At 39.0% G+C, this 14878-nt stretch overlaps 1 protein-coding gene across 1 annotated transcript in view; it reads right to left on the bottom strand.

Moving 5' to 3' along the window:
* The window catches only part of brinp3a.2 (bone morphogenetic protein/retinoic acid inducible neural-specific 3a, tandem duplicate 2), a 54747-nt gene extending 40208 nt beyond the window's left edge, over window positions 1-14539 (bottom strand). The window contains exon 1 of the mRNA XM_079628865.1: window positions 14455-14539. The gene's annotated coding sequence lies outside the window, so the exon portion shown is untranslated. The remainder of the gene's footprint in view (window positions 1-14454) is intronic.
* Between the last annotated feature and the right edge of the window lie 339 nt (window positions 14540-14878).

Below are 14878 nucleotides of genomic sequence, written 5' to 3'. Positions count from 1 at the left end.
TTCTCCCGAGTCTTTCTGGTAGAAATATGTCTACTTGGCAGAGTTTCAGTAAAACCTGTGTATATGCACTTATGTTTGTTGGCATAAAAAAACCTAAATTGGTTTGGTGTGTTGGTATATTAAAAAATGTCATGGTTACTGACGTAACCTCCATTCCCTGATGAAGGGGACGAGATGTTGTGTCGATGTACTGACACTATGGGTGGCACCTCTGAGACTTCAGAAAAGACCAATTTAAATTGGCAAGTGGAATGTGCATCCCACTCCTTTATATGGGTATAAAAGAAGCGGCGTGCATCCACTCATTTAGGTTTTTGCTGAGGAGTAGAGAGTGTGCCTCGGCCATTTCATCGCTGTGGCAGGAGGGAAACAATGTCTCGTTCCCTCCATCAGGGAACAGAGGTTACATCAGTAACCAAGATGTTCCCTAACTGTCGCTGTGTCATTCTACTGACACTAGGGATCCCTATAGAAAGCGCCACAACCACTGAACTGAGTTACGAGGTTCTGACGATGCAGAAGTCGGCAAGCCTGGCCAGCTCCCTTCGTAAGCTGTGTAGTCCTTCGTACCTCTCGGGGACTGAAAGGACAGTACTTACAATGGGAATAGGTCACTTCAGCCTGACTTCCTTGACCTTTTCTGTTCTTGTTTTATTTTTTTGACCAGAGTGCTAAGGAAGTGCTCACTCTCCCAGATGGGAGAAATAACACCACAAACACAACATCCTACCTGAAGGGAGGTTAGTATGTGGGAAATACATCACATGGACTCAACACACAGGAAGTACCACACATGTAAAAAGTCACAGTAGGAGGTACAAGGTGCTGTGTGCCCGCAATTTACCTGCTCATAGATGACAACACACGGGATGAAGCTGGCTCCACCCGGAGATTGTAGAATCTCATGAAGATATTAAGTGTCGCCCAGCCAACAGCTCTGCAAATGTCTGTTAGAGAGGAGCGACATTTAATGAGAGGGTCCTAAGCTCAACTGACTCCAGTGGCTCAAAAGAAGCTCCCTGTCGGCCCAGCAAGACTACAGTGAGATCCCATGAGGGAATAAGGCGTGGCCTATGAGGATTCAACCTCCTGGCACCTCTGATGAACTTGATGATCAAGTCGTGCTTTCCTAAATACCATCCATTGCATTGTGATGTGCCACTATGTTGGCCACATACACTTTCAGGGTGGACGGGGACAGCTAACCCCCAACCTCTCCTGCAGGAAGAAAAGCACTGATCTGACTGTGCATCTCTGTAGGTTTTCCCCACGGGAAGCACACCAGTTAGTGAACAGACTTCACTTCAAGGCATAATTTATATCACTACTGGTGATAGCCCACTCAAGTCAGAGGTGGACGTTCCAGAGGCCAGGGTGTGGGTGCCAAATTGTGCCCCATTCCTGAGAAAATAGGTCCTTCCTCAGGGGAATTCACCAGGGATGGTCTATCATTTGGAGCATTAGCCCCGAGAACCAAGTCTGGGTGAGCCAGTAGGGAGCAAACAACAAGACCTGTCTTAGTCGCTGCAAACTCCCAAGTAAGGAGATGGCGGGCGAGTTGAGACATGCAACAGGAGCAATAAACAATTCAGATGCCCACTTCCCTTAGCAAGGCAAGGGCAGCCTTTGCAACTTTGTTGAAGACGTGAGGAGACAGGGACACTCTGAACGGTAGGACCTTGTACTGATATGAAGAAACCGTCTATGTCAAGGCAGAATCGAGACATGAATATACGCATCCTTCAGTTCTATTGCGTGTCAAAATGCACCCGATTCACAAGTGGCACCAGATAAACAATCATGTCTAACTCACCTGCGGTGCACACAAGTGGCACCAGAGGAACAATCGTGTCTAACACACCTGTGGTGGAGTGGCGCTGCGGAGCATTGGCTGCCATGTTGGGAAGCTGTGCGTCTTAATCCTGTGGCTGTAGGCGAACTGCTCCATGAACCTTGTCTGGAACTGGCCAACGGCAGGTGAAGAAGCTTCACATACTCTGAATGCACCACACTGACCTGAGTGGGGTTCCCTGTGTGCTGCAGCCGAATAAGAGGAGGTGAGGGGCTCGCATCCACCATGATCAGGCTGCAAGATGTGTGACCCAGGTAGTGCGGAATCTGTTCTTTCTTTGAAAATGTGGGTACCACTGCCCTTTGGGGCAGCTGCAAAACAATATCATAAGGGAACCAAATATTATCTGCCTGGCCCTGCACCGGAGGAAGGAGCAGTGTGTTCAACAGTGTGAGCAACTTCTACCATCCCTGGGACCTTGGCGGCCTGTCCGATGCTCTCGGCGGCTTGGGCAAGCATAACCACCAACTTAGAATCATACGTACTCTGGGCCAACTCACCCGAAGGTGGGAGCCTAGCCAAGTCTTGAGAATCAGAAGCCATTAGCCTACCCTCTGATGCTGCTATCGTCAACTCATCCAGAACGCTCTCGTTGTTGCCCTCACATCGCCCTTAGTGCTAGCTATTGAGGTCTTGTGCATTGCAGCAGAACCAGCACAGGGAGCTGCTGAGTTGACTCTCTCTTTAGCCAGAAAAGAGAGTCGTGATCACAACGTTGCAATGGTCATGTTCTCGCAGAAAGAACCTGAGCCATCCACAAAAGCTTTCTCAGCGTGGGAATGACCCAAACACGTGAGGTCGTCCATTGACGAGAGATATCGACTGCCCCCAGAAATACACAGTCGGAAAAGCATCTTTAAAGATGTACTCTCGGTCTGCATTTTGCTCTTTTAGAGGAAAGCTGCTATTTTATGTTGTTGAAGCGCCCAGGGGAACTCTCGCTGCACTTATCCATGCACTGCCTGGAGACAAACCGCTTAAATGCGCTGCAACACCAGCAACTCGCTTCTTCCATAGGTTAATGAAATGAGCTTGTGTAGAGAAGACACTTGCTTGGCTCCGAAGAACAAATCTGAACGAGTAGATGCACGCCACTCCTTTTATACTCATAGGATGGGGGAGTGGCGTGCAAATTCCACTCGCTGATTCTCATTGGCCTTTTCTGAAGTATCAGAGGTATTTGGGGCTCCCAATACCCCTAGTGTCAGTACTTCTACACAACGTCAAAGTTACTGACAGGTAGGGAACAAACTTTGTTTGTGTACTGCTGAAGAAAGATATAAAGGTTTAAAATGGCATGATGACGAGGAAATTGTGATAAAATACTAATTTTGGGTGACCTATCCTTTTAAGAGTATGGGAAGTTAGTATTGCATCAGTCATGTCACTTTATACACTGAAAACAATTGCTCAGTAAACCTAACAAAGTCCTGAAGGACCTAAAGGTCCTCATGTGGTAACATCTAAATTAACTGATTTTATCCAAGTCAACATATAATTTATTATGACTGAATCAACCTCACAAAATAGTGGGAATCATTTATTTAGGTAATAAACTTTACAGAGTGCTTATGGTAGACCCTAAACATTACAGACAGCCATGGACAGTCACATCTTAAAAGCAAATTATTTGAGACTCTCATTGAACCCATTGCATTTCTACTGTTAATCAAATCATCTGTTTTCATGCCTAAAGCACCATTTTTACGTGGTCTGAGGATCCTATCAGTTTCTTAAGCTTTTTAGTCCCTGCTGAGCACAGTTGGAGATTGAGATTATCTCTGACTGAGTTGGAAAACTTTCTCTTGCAATGGAGTCTAATGCTCTCAGATTTTGATATAATTTGACCTTGGCCTTCCTCAATATCCTGTGGTGAATATAGAAGAGAGTCGATTCAGATAACTCCATTTCGTGAGCTAGCAAAATGAATTTAGCTCTGTTGGACTAAGCACTGTTTCACCACAGGTTTGTTCATCCCGGTTTATCATTTTCCAGAATAGCACCATCCAGAGCTGTTATCTGTTTTACATTTAAACAGGCGGAATTATTCTGTACCCTCTGAGCTGATGAGAAACACACAATACCTCCGACAGATTAACACATGCTATTTATTTTATAATAGACTCAACTACTCTACTGGGTAGAGTATTGAAATGAAAAGCACATTTTGGTCATTATGATATCATAGGGTGAATTACAGCACCATATTATTTGTTCCTATCACTTCAGAAGGTTTTTATTATTTATTTTTTAGCATTATAAGTCTGCCTACTTTTATGTACTCATACTGTTTTTAATATTACCTCAAAGGAGATGTTCCTATTGATTTTGACATTGAGTTTCTCTTGCTGAGAAAAATCTGCAGACACTTTGGTTGTAAAGGATTTTCTCCCCGTTATTTCACATCATAAAAGCTTGTCTCCTTGTACATGCAGTGACTTACTGCCAGACCCCTGCTTATGACTGTAAAATGTCCCTATGGATGTGTGTTAAAAAAGATGTGATATAATGAAATTGATTTCAACTAAAGTAAAATATTCAATATATTAATCTCATTGCTCAGTGTGGCAGCTAATTTAAATGTATTTGACAAAAAGCTATAATATTCTGTTTCCTTATGATGATTTTTTTCTCAATAAAAGTCATTATTAAAGTACTCCTTATTTATTTTAATACTGCATGATTTAGATTTTTTAATCAAGTGACAAATAGTTATTTTTAAATGATATTTAAATGATATTTTGTTATTTAGGGCTTATTGCTTAGTTCTGGCAAGTCACGTCAGTCAAGCTCGCATGAGCTGACTCTCAGCTGATCCATGTCTGCCTACTGTATGAAAACAAAGCCTATCACAGCATTCATATATATAAGGTTCTTTCAGTATTATCAGCAGCTTTATCGGGTTGCTCAGGAGATAATTACCCTCCTCCATCCTCAGATCCTCTTCTCATCCAGTCAGGACTTGGCCTTTTGATATTCCTCTTCGAGACTAATTTATCGAATTCCTTTTTACATTAAATTATTGAACATTAATGATATTGGTAACACTTTACAATAACTACATTAGTTAACATGTACTAATAATGACCTGCACATATCAGCATTCATTCATCTTTGTTAATATTAATTTTAACATTTACTAATACTTTATTAAAATATTGTTAACATGCACTGTGAACTACCATGAATTAACAATGAACAGCTGTAATTGTATTAACTGATTAACAAAGATTAACAAATACAGTAACAAATGGATTGCTAATGGTTAGTTCATGTTAGTTTAATACATTAAATAATGTTAACTAATGAACCTTATTGTAAAGTGTTACCATGATATCTGCAAACATTTATGATGGTTCTGTTCTGTTTTCCCTAAGAGTGGTTATCGCTGCTTTCCCTGTTTTTTTCCATGCTTGGCTGCATGGATGGGATGCTCAGAACAGAACCATACTGTCAATACAAACTGAACAGTATGCTAATTGTCTTCGGTCCTGACATATTTTTTTTAATATGCAATGTTTTAGCATTACAGTGTTAGATGTAATTGTCCTATAGTGGGTAACATATAAGCACAAGTTATAATCGTAAAGAAGGAGCAACTAAAAAAATGTCTGCCTGAAAGATAGATGCTTTTAAAGCTTGCAAATAATGATATGATAGGGGAGTGATGCACCATACTTCTGTAAGAAAAGGTTTTCTGTTAAATTATGAAACCCGGCAGGCAACAGTGGTCCTAATCTGGAGGCGAATAGTCTTTGAGTTAGAGAGAGAGAAAAAAAAAAACATTACACAGTTCACTGCCTTCTCTCAAACAACCACACGATCAATAGTCTGAGTGGTAGCCTGACAACTGAACAAACAAATGTTATTCTAGATTTATACAGTCAAAACACACCCCAACTAATAATTCTGAAAATGCACTGGTTTCCACAAACACAAAATTATTTGGCAATGCTAAATTAAAACTCAATTGCACGTATTGCACATGGAAATCGAGTGCTGTGCGCTTCAGAGGTTGTTTGGATAAATCTTTGAAGTCTGCAATGACGGGAATAATTCAGGGTCATAAGAATGACTGCTTTGTGACAACGTTGAAAAGAGAGCTGGCAAAAAAGTGCATGGCTCAGCATATTATATGGTGCCATTAAAATTCAATTTATAACCAGTTTCAGGCATTGCCTGTACTTTCAAGTAATATGAAGGCAGCTCACCTTCCAAGTCGAAGATGTGGCAGACATCGCAAATTGACATGGCATTTCAGTGCCGTGGAGCTATTTATTAACCTTATCACTGCTTGAACTTTCTTAACAATACCCTTCCAGTGTGGAGACCTGGTCAGCATTGTCAGCTGCTGAAATTAAAGTGAAATTCATAGAGAATAGGTTGGCTGCATCTTCAAATTCAAAAGTATGTCTCTAAAAAACGGTGAGATGTGCCATTGACACGAAAACCTGCCAGGACTAGTGAAGTGCATCTTTACAGCAATAATAGGTCAGGAAATGCAGCAGGCTGAAAAGATTAAATACATTTATTAATGACTATGACCTGCATGTTCAAGATGTTCTGGACTGTTTAGGGATTTTAGGGCTTTTCACGCTTAAAATTGTCAAGCCCGGGACGGGTCATTCTAAACTCTGGGTTAACAGAATCCTGTGTTATCTTTTTCCTTGTTCACACTGTTCAATCTTCACCCAGGGTTATTTACATATACATGTATCCTTATTTGCATATATACGGTGCTGATCATTGACTGGACGAACACAGCACACTGGATGTGTTAAGGGCTTGTCTTGCTTGGGCGCATTATTTGGGCTTGTAAATTCCTTTTGTAGTCTTTCATAATTTTAATTTCTAATGATAAACATCACTCTGCTTGTCTTAAAGTCAGCATGAAATGGAAGTTGTGAAAGTCCTTTGTGATGCATATCTGAGTAAAACAGCTTATTGGGCAAGAAAAAATGTAGGGCGGGACTTGATTTTGTCCATCAGGAATTGATTAAACACTTGGATCATTGTGGATTGCTATTACTGTGCAACATTTCATGCGAGTGACAGTTTGTCCAAGTGCTGTATCGGGAATAAGTCACGGCTTCACGTCATGACTAACAACGCCCTTCAGATGCGACTTATTCACGATACAGCACAGCCTCTTGTTCTGTACCTTGTTGCTTACACATAAAACTGTTGGGTGAAGTGGCCATAGCTGTGTTTTATTGTGAATAAAACACAGCTATTGACCAATCTGAATCAAGGACTGGAACTAACCATTTTATAAGACTGTATAAAGCATATTAATATGTATCAAGGCAAGTTGAGTTTGTTATTGGTCGTTTGTTGCTAAACAACTGGCCTTTACATAATGTACTCAGCAGTGTTTCACAGTTTTGAAAACATTTACTATTGTCAATTTTAACATACATATTCTTTTGTTTGGGAACTGTAATACAGAAACTTCATAATCAACATAAGGGCATTTCTGGAGTTTTCCAAATATGTTGGTGTTTAAAATACCACATCAGGACACAACTGCATCTCATCCAATTCCATATTAAGTTGTTGGCAGTAAGAGGGAGACACCTGTTCTGCTATTGGGAAATGTGAGCAATGACCATTGTTTCCTCTTCCCCATCTCTGTTATTCTCTTTTCCTGTTACTGCAGAGACATAGAGGGACATTGAGCAAACCGTGATTGACAGCACAGTTAAATTACTGCAAAATTCCAGGAGAGCCTAAGCCACTTGGGAGGACTGACTGCATTCTCCGCAAATCAGGCACGGGCATCCCCATGTTACTCAGGCCTAAATTAACAGTTCTAAAACAGACCCATGAGCCCGGTGCTAAACAAAATGAACGTGGATAATGCCAAGTTAATTAACACAGACCCAGATGCTCAGCCTTATGAATACTTGGTCTGCCAAAGAGGGAATATTCAGCACTAGATATGTTTATTTTGACGTCAGTGCCTCTGTGTCAATGGGACAGGCTGTGTTAGCCTCTCTCACTGCTTTGCTAATTTAGTTTTACTCAATTGTTTTTTCATGAGTTGTGTGATTAATTCCAGCATCCTGGCATGTGAGGACACTGATGGAGGCTTGAAGCTTTTAATGGAAGAGCTGTTGTCAGGGGTGAAATTAAAGCCACAACTTTGGCTGATGTTAGTAGGAATGGAATTGGAGTCATCTTTTTTAAACTTATAACTGTGATATACGATCTAGTGAGTCAAAGAATCTTATATTTATTGATTTTATTATAGCATTTGTACTTCTTAGTTAGATTCAACCTGTCAGACTCTGCAACAACAGGGACAATGCATCTGAGATCATTAGTCTCAGGCAAAAATTACACCGCACAGCATGATTCACCTTTAAAGATCTCTTCACTAATGAGTGATTCATATGCATAGTCATTACTTTGTAATCTAAAAACCAAGCACTCTTATTTCAATAACATTTGCAGCTTATATGAATCAGAATATAGACTTGCGCCATTCAGACAAATTAAATGTACAGTACAAAGAACACTTTTATATTGTGACTCTATAAAAGTGGCCCTTAAGTCTTTCCCCACCAGTGTTTTTTTTTTTAAGTTGCCAGCCACTGTAAGCTTTTTTTTATAATTTTCACACAACTTTCACGGCCCCCAGAATATTTAGTTGTATTAATATCTGAACATGCAATACATCAAAAGAAAGAACAGAACCAACTACAACAACAAATATACAAATAAACAAACAAAACGTTTTATTCTATCTACATCCATTATTTTTTAACAACACTTAAATTAGTTTAGTTTCATAAAAAAAGCAACATTTTAAACAAAAAGCTGAGAAAAATACTTCATTACTGCACGTAAAGCTGCAGTCAGTTTTTCCTCTTTGTCGCCATCTCTGTTCGAAATCTGCAATTGCAGTTATTCGCGAAATTATCAACTTTACCTGGGTTGTGCCTCGGCACGGCAGAGCGCGGATGAATCAAATGTTTTGAGGAGAATGTCACCGCGTCGGTGTGGATACTGTCATTCGGAATCACAGATTCTACTTTTTGGAAGTATGACCAACAACATAAGAATTTTCACTGGAAAATGTCATCTGAACAAGTAAGTAACATCCACTTTTGTTCTGACCAACTAAGGAAAAGATCGCAAAGCAGTAAATCACGCTGATTAAATCTAACGATCGCTTATCATATCATGTAAAACCGTGCAAATTATACTTTGTTCTCAAATTTTTTATGTTAACAACATTTAATCCCCCTCCGATATTTATCCTTGTTTTCGGATAATTTATTTTGTATAAATAAATACGAAAACAGTTAATTAGTTTGGTCAAGAAGTGTCTGCTAAATGCAATGTAATTACTTAACACACTAAAACGCATGTGAAGAAACTTAACGTTAACGCCTGCACCCAGCCACAGCAGAAAGCCTCGTAACTTTCCAAAGAATTGTGGCTTTTAAACTCCTGCATTGTGTAGTAACTTACACCAAAAACAAGATAATTCACGATGTTCATATATGTACATGGAGGTAAATGGTCCAGGTCTCTGTGGCGTGTTCCGGTGCAAAAGTTCCCTGGTGCTATTTTGCAGTTTTAGAAAACAATTCCGCCAAAACCTAGTCTAGAGACAGTGGCGCGTTGCGCGTTAGTCATATGCTATTTCATGCTGAGTTCATGCTTGGCCATAATGTAGCGTGTGCACAACGCACATACACTTTGATTCTCTAATCTAAACAGACGCAGCAGTTTTATTTTTGCAAATCATACATTATTACAAGGAAAAATATGAACACACGAGGGAAATCATTGTTGTGTCCGTGAAGATGTGAAAAAAATAGGCATAAATATAGATTACACATTTACCCAAATTATTATACGCCTGTTTAACTGAAGCTAATTTGGGTTGGTTTTTCCCATCCCCATACAATGTCACGTCTCTGAACGTCGGTCTCCTCGGCTGTGAACCGCTCCTGACGTGCGCTGGCAAATCCGCTGTTATAATAGCAATCCGCCATGGAACAAGCGTGCCTGCTCTTAAAGGGAATGTGAGAGGACGCTCTGATTGGTTTATTGCACATTACGCCCCAAACCACACCTATGAATAATGAAGCTACTTCAGACCAACCCATTTTAGATTTGCGTTTCCAGGATCCGCCCACAAAGTTACTTGCGTTTAGCGTTTGATACTTGCGTTTCAGATCGTTAAAATAGGGCCCTTTATCTTATTATCAATATAACTATATTTTTGTCTTAAAGCTACAATATGTAGTTTTTTTCGCCGGTAGGGGTTGCTAACCTCTTACAATAACAAAGGCGTAGGTTTATGACGCAGTGACAAGCTGAATGATGGGACTTGCTGTCAAGCTGATGGATCTAATAATGTTAATGGCTGAGTGAAAACATTCATGTTTTTTAACATTACAGTGGTATGAAGCATGTCGCGATTGTTAATAATAGACTGATATCACACGCGAGTCCCGCAGATATAAAGGAAAAAGGATATTTAATTATACTGAACTACCCGCAAATGATGTTTTATAAACAAAGTTCGGGAGGAGCACGTTCAAATAATTGATCCAATTATCACATCATTCCAACCAGCTGTCAATAATCAGTAATCAACATTTCTATCCAATCAGCATGAGTGGAGACCTATATACATACTCATTTGACTCACCAACGTTCCTCGACAGTTTTTCAGCATCCCTCCACCACCCCATCTCCTCACACTCGCCTGGTTACTTCCTAAACCAGCAATACGGGGGGAGTACTCTGGGTTCGGGCCGAATACCGAGCCCGGAGCCCTCTCCTCGGACAGCACGCCAAATATGCATACCATTTATTCCATCTGACTTATTTGTAAGTGTGAACTCGTGAAGTGATGAATTAATACTCGCACAGGTCAGTTTATTTGACGAATTAAACTTGTGAGGTAAAGCAGCGCTGTTTTACTTGGTCTAATATCATACTAAACAGCATTTGAGTGTGTTGAAAGTTATAATGTTATTATATGTGTTAGTTTGTTTGCTATATGAAACTAGCAGCTTACTAGTAAGCTAGATCAACATTAGAATAACATACAGATCATGTTCTAACATTTCATCATGTTGAGCTATAAAACATTGATTTGTTTTATGTACATTTGCTCACCTGTCTAATGAAAAATGTTCAAGAGCGGTGTCGCTGTTAAGTCGTGACTCGTGAAGCTCTGTCAAGTCCAAGTTTGTCACGGACGTGGAGCTCTCGGCATTTCGAAAACGCCACGCCGATATTGAGCCTCATTTTAGTTCTCCTTTTTTGTCTGCTTGCCATGGTCTATAATGTTCGAACGAAATAAGAACAGCGTGCCCCTAATGTTACCCACTACGCAGTTGTCCACGTCTGTCGCCATGGTTACTACATGGCTATGGCATTACGAGTGGAAACCGAGGATAGCGTTGATATTGCATCATTGAAAGGCGCCCTTTTTTTCCGGGACGGGCCATTATTTAAAATTGGAATTTCTCTGAAATAAAATATCTTTGGACACTTTTGGGATATTGTAAGTACACAACTGCAGGAAATATATCACACTCTGCAAGTGATTTTTGGATATTTTATTACAAAATTCTTACTGTACATATTGTACCTTTAATAATGAGCTATTAATATTGTGAAATGGTGATTATGTGCGATTAGATTCTGACATATCTCGCCTTTCTAAGAACTCTTTATTGTAGGCCTATATTTGCAATTACACGTTAGTGCTTCATAAATGAAATAATACAATGCTGTTTACATACATTTAACCACGGTATTATGTATGAATCATCAGTAATGACTAGATTCACTAAAGTCATCATTACCATCAAATAACGTGTTCTTTTTTTTATTTAATTTTATTACATTTTAAGTTTTAAGTTAAAGTTTTAAACACAGATAGTCTTAATAAACACAACACAATAGTTTGAGTGCAAACATAAACTGAAACACACATCATTACATCACTATGAACAATATTACATTTTCTAAAGGAAATACGAGTGGTTTGCATTGCTATGCAGTTGCTAAGGTGTTCCTAATGGGTTTGAGCTTATTGCTGTTTTGTTGCTAGGTTGTTCTATGACATTGCTCTAGAGTTCCTAAGATGTTCTTAAGTGTTTTGAATTGTTATGCAGTTGTTAGGGTGTTCTGCTTGGTTGCATAAAGGCCTGATTCCAAAAAGCCTACTCCCAAATCTCTCTTATGTCTGTCCCTTACATAGTTTGCTTTGTTATTGTGTTGCGATTGTGCAGTTTATTTGTAGTAGGACACTCTCTCTGAAATATTCAGAGCAGTTCATGACTCAACCCCATTTTCTTTTCTTTTTTTACCTTCACTTTGTTCCAAACCTGTATGCATCTGTGGGACACAGAACACTTTTGGTTCATACAATGAAAGTTTTTTTTTGTTTGTTGTTGTTGTTTGGACCCTATTGACTTTCATTGTATTGACAAAACAGTTAATCAATATATCTTCTTTTGTGTTCCACAGACATAAAAAAGAAAAATCATATTTGGAATAACACATGGGTATTTTGGGGACAATCCCTTTAACTCTGTTTTAACGCTGACCTACTCAGTTGCTATCAGCAAAATCAGCTGTGACATTATTTATCAAATGTACCTGTACTTTTGATACCTAAGTAGTTTTAATATCAGTTACTTTATTACTGTCACTTAAGTAATTTTATGAGCTATTTTAACTTTTACTTGAGTCAGCCCTAAAAGTATGTACTATTGTTATGTGCATTCTGTCACTGTAAACTGGCCTGTCAATCATTCTGTCACTGTTAACATCCTTGTATACATACTCCAAATTTTATTTAATTACATTTATATCAAACAATTCTTCATTACATATTGGAAAGAAAACAAGTAGCATGTTGATCTGCTGTTTTTCTGTTTATATCCAACGCGGATGATTTTTTTTTTCTGGCAACAAACAAACAAACAAACATAATTTACCAGGTTTTTTACAAAATATTAATCTCCGATGCACGTTCAAGCAACAACATCAGCACAACACAACACGCGTTGTGGTGGTCTTTTAAACAATGATTATTGCTATGCAATATTGCTAAATTGTACAGCTGTGTCAGTATCTGGTTCTCATTTATATTGTATAACAACAATATTCGCTTCTTAAAATTGATTGTAAGAACAAAACACATGAGTAATGACATTTTCTTTTTTTTTTAAGAAAAGAAAAGAAAACAGCCTTTATCAAGACTCTCTTTGCCCCTCATCAAATGATCAGGGTAATTGAAAGGAGAGATTGCAGCTTGTGTTTATTGGTCAGTGCCTTTATCAGTGCTGGTTTTAAGAAAAGATAATTAGAGGACAAATGAGTGACTATAATCAAAAGGGATATAAGGATACTGGGATATTTTAGGAATTCTACCAGTCTGACTGATAACCACCCCCTTCAACCAATCATTTAATTGACTTGACTTAGCATGCCATATCTCCTAAATTACAATGGAGAACAAGGAACACGCACAGTGAAGGTCATCAATCATTCAATAACTCACAAACACCTTTTAAGTTGTTTTAGAAAACCTGGTTTGATTTTTCTCCCTCCATTTATTTTCTTTTAAATGTTTTTTTCCCCAACGTGAGATAGATGTTAGCTGTATGGTAATAGTCTATGTTAAACATTCTTGAAATAAGAAAGTCATGAAAGTCATCATCAGAGGTATGTACTGATACGTTGTCAAGATGAATTTGTTCTTTATGCCATTGCACACATCACAGGCCTGTGCAATATTTTGGGCAGACTTTGTAGTACATAAAAACATTTTCTGTCTGGTTATATGTCAGTACCTGTGGCTACGTAATAAAACTGAAAAATGTCCACATTTTCTCTTACTGTGGACTGCACAATATTGATTTCTCTGAGGCATAATCAATCATGGCGTAAGCTCGTGAATCACATATGTTATTGAGAGTCATCCTTCAGACATTACATAGAGCATATTCAATATAAACAGGAATATGTGCATGTTACCTGCTTGTGTTTGCCTTCAGTATTTCTTTTATAAACCAAACAAATTTGGATTAGCTTTTAAAGAGGACTGTTATCTCAGGCTTAAACAAGCGCTTATTTTACTCCACAAAATTCATGTTCTTTTATTGAAAAATATGACAGAAGAACAACAAGTTGTGTTATTGTATTGTCTTTTGTCCAAATAAGTGCAGAAATGCAAAGAAAAGCCTTCACTGCATGCCATTCTAAGCCGTATGCTATTTTGACTCACTTAGGAGCAGAAGCGTTTATGCACGCACCATTAAATAATTATAAAGGGCACTTTGAAGGATCTTACAGGACCTAAACATCAACATGTGTCCTCTGGGACTCCACTGATAGATTAAGGACTAGACTGGCAGTCATAGCAGGGTAAAATAGACCTTTTACAATTTCAGGACACATAGTTACATCCAACTGAGACAATGTTCTTCCTGTGGTTTAATGTTTGGAATATTTATTATGGAAGCTAGAACCAGACTTTGAATGATATCCTGTAAACATGGTGCAGTATGCATTGTGAATAGAATATCTTTTAGAAAGGTGGTGATATCATAGCCTACTGATCTTGTCCTTGTCACGTTTTGGTTTTGTTCTTGTTTCATCATGCCGTCATGTGATCCCCTGTTCTAGTCATGTGATCCTGCCATGTGTTCTGTGTTGTCATGTTGTCATTGGTTCATTGTTTCACTGTTCACAGGTGTCCCTTGTCTAGTCATCAGTCCTGTGTGTTTAAGCCCTCATGTTTGCCATGTGTTTGTCAAGTATTGTTTCCTGTAACCACTGTTTGGTAAACTCCATGTCCATGTCCATGTCCATGTCCATGTCCATGTCCATGTCCATGTCCATGTCCATGTCCATGTCCATGTCCATGTCCATGTCCATGTCCATGTCCATGCTTTTGTTTCATTTTATTTTGTTTGATCACGTTTGTCTAAATAAACTGCACTTGGGTTCTTTGCAACTTGCTTTCAGTGGACGTTCATT

This window comes from Phoxinus phoxinus (assembly GCF_949152265.1).
Source record: "Phoxinus phoxinus genome assembly, chromosome: 11".
In the NCBI taxonomy this organism is placed as follows: domain Eukaryota; kingdom Metazoa; phylum Chordata; class Actinopteri; order Cypriniformes; family Leuciscidae; genus Phoxinus; species Phoxinus phoxinus.
The sequence above is the reverse complement of the archived record's forward strand: the minus strand, read 5'-3'. Positions and strand labels throughout refer to the sequence as shown.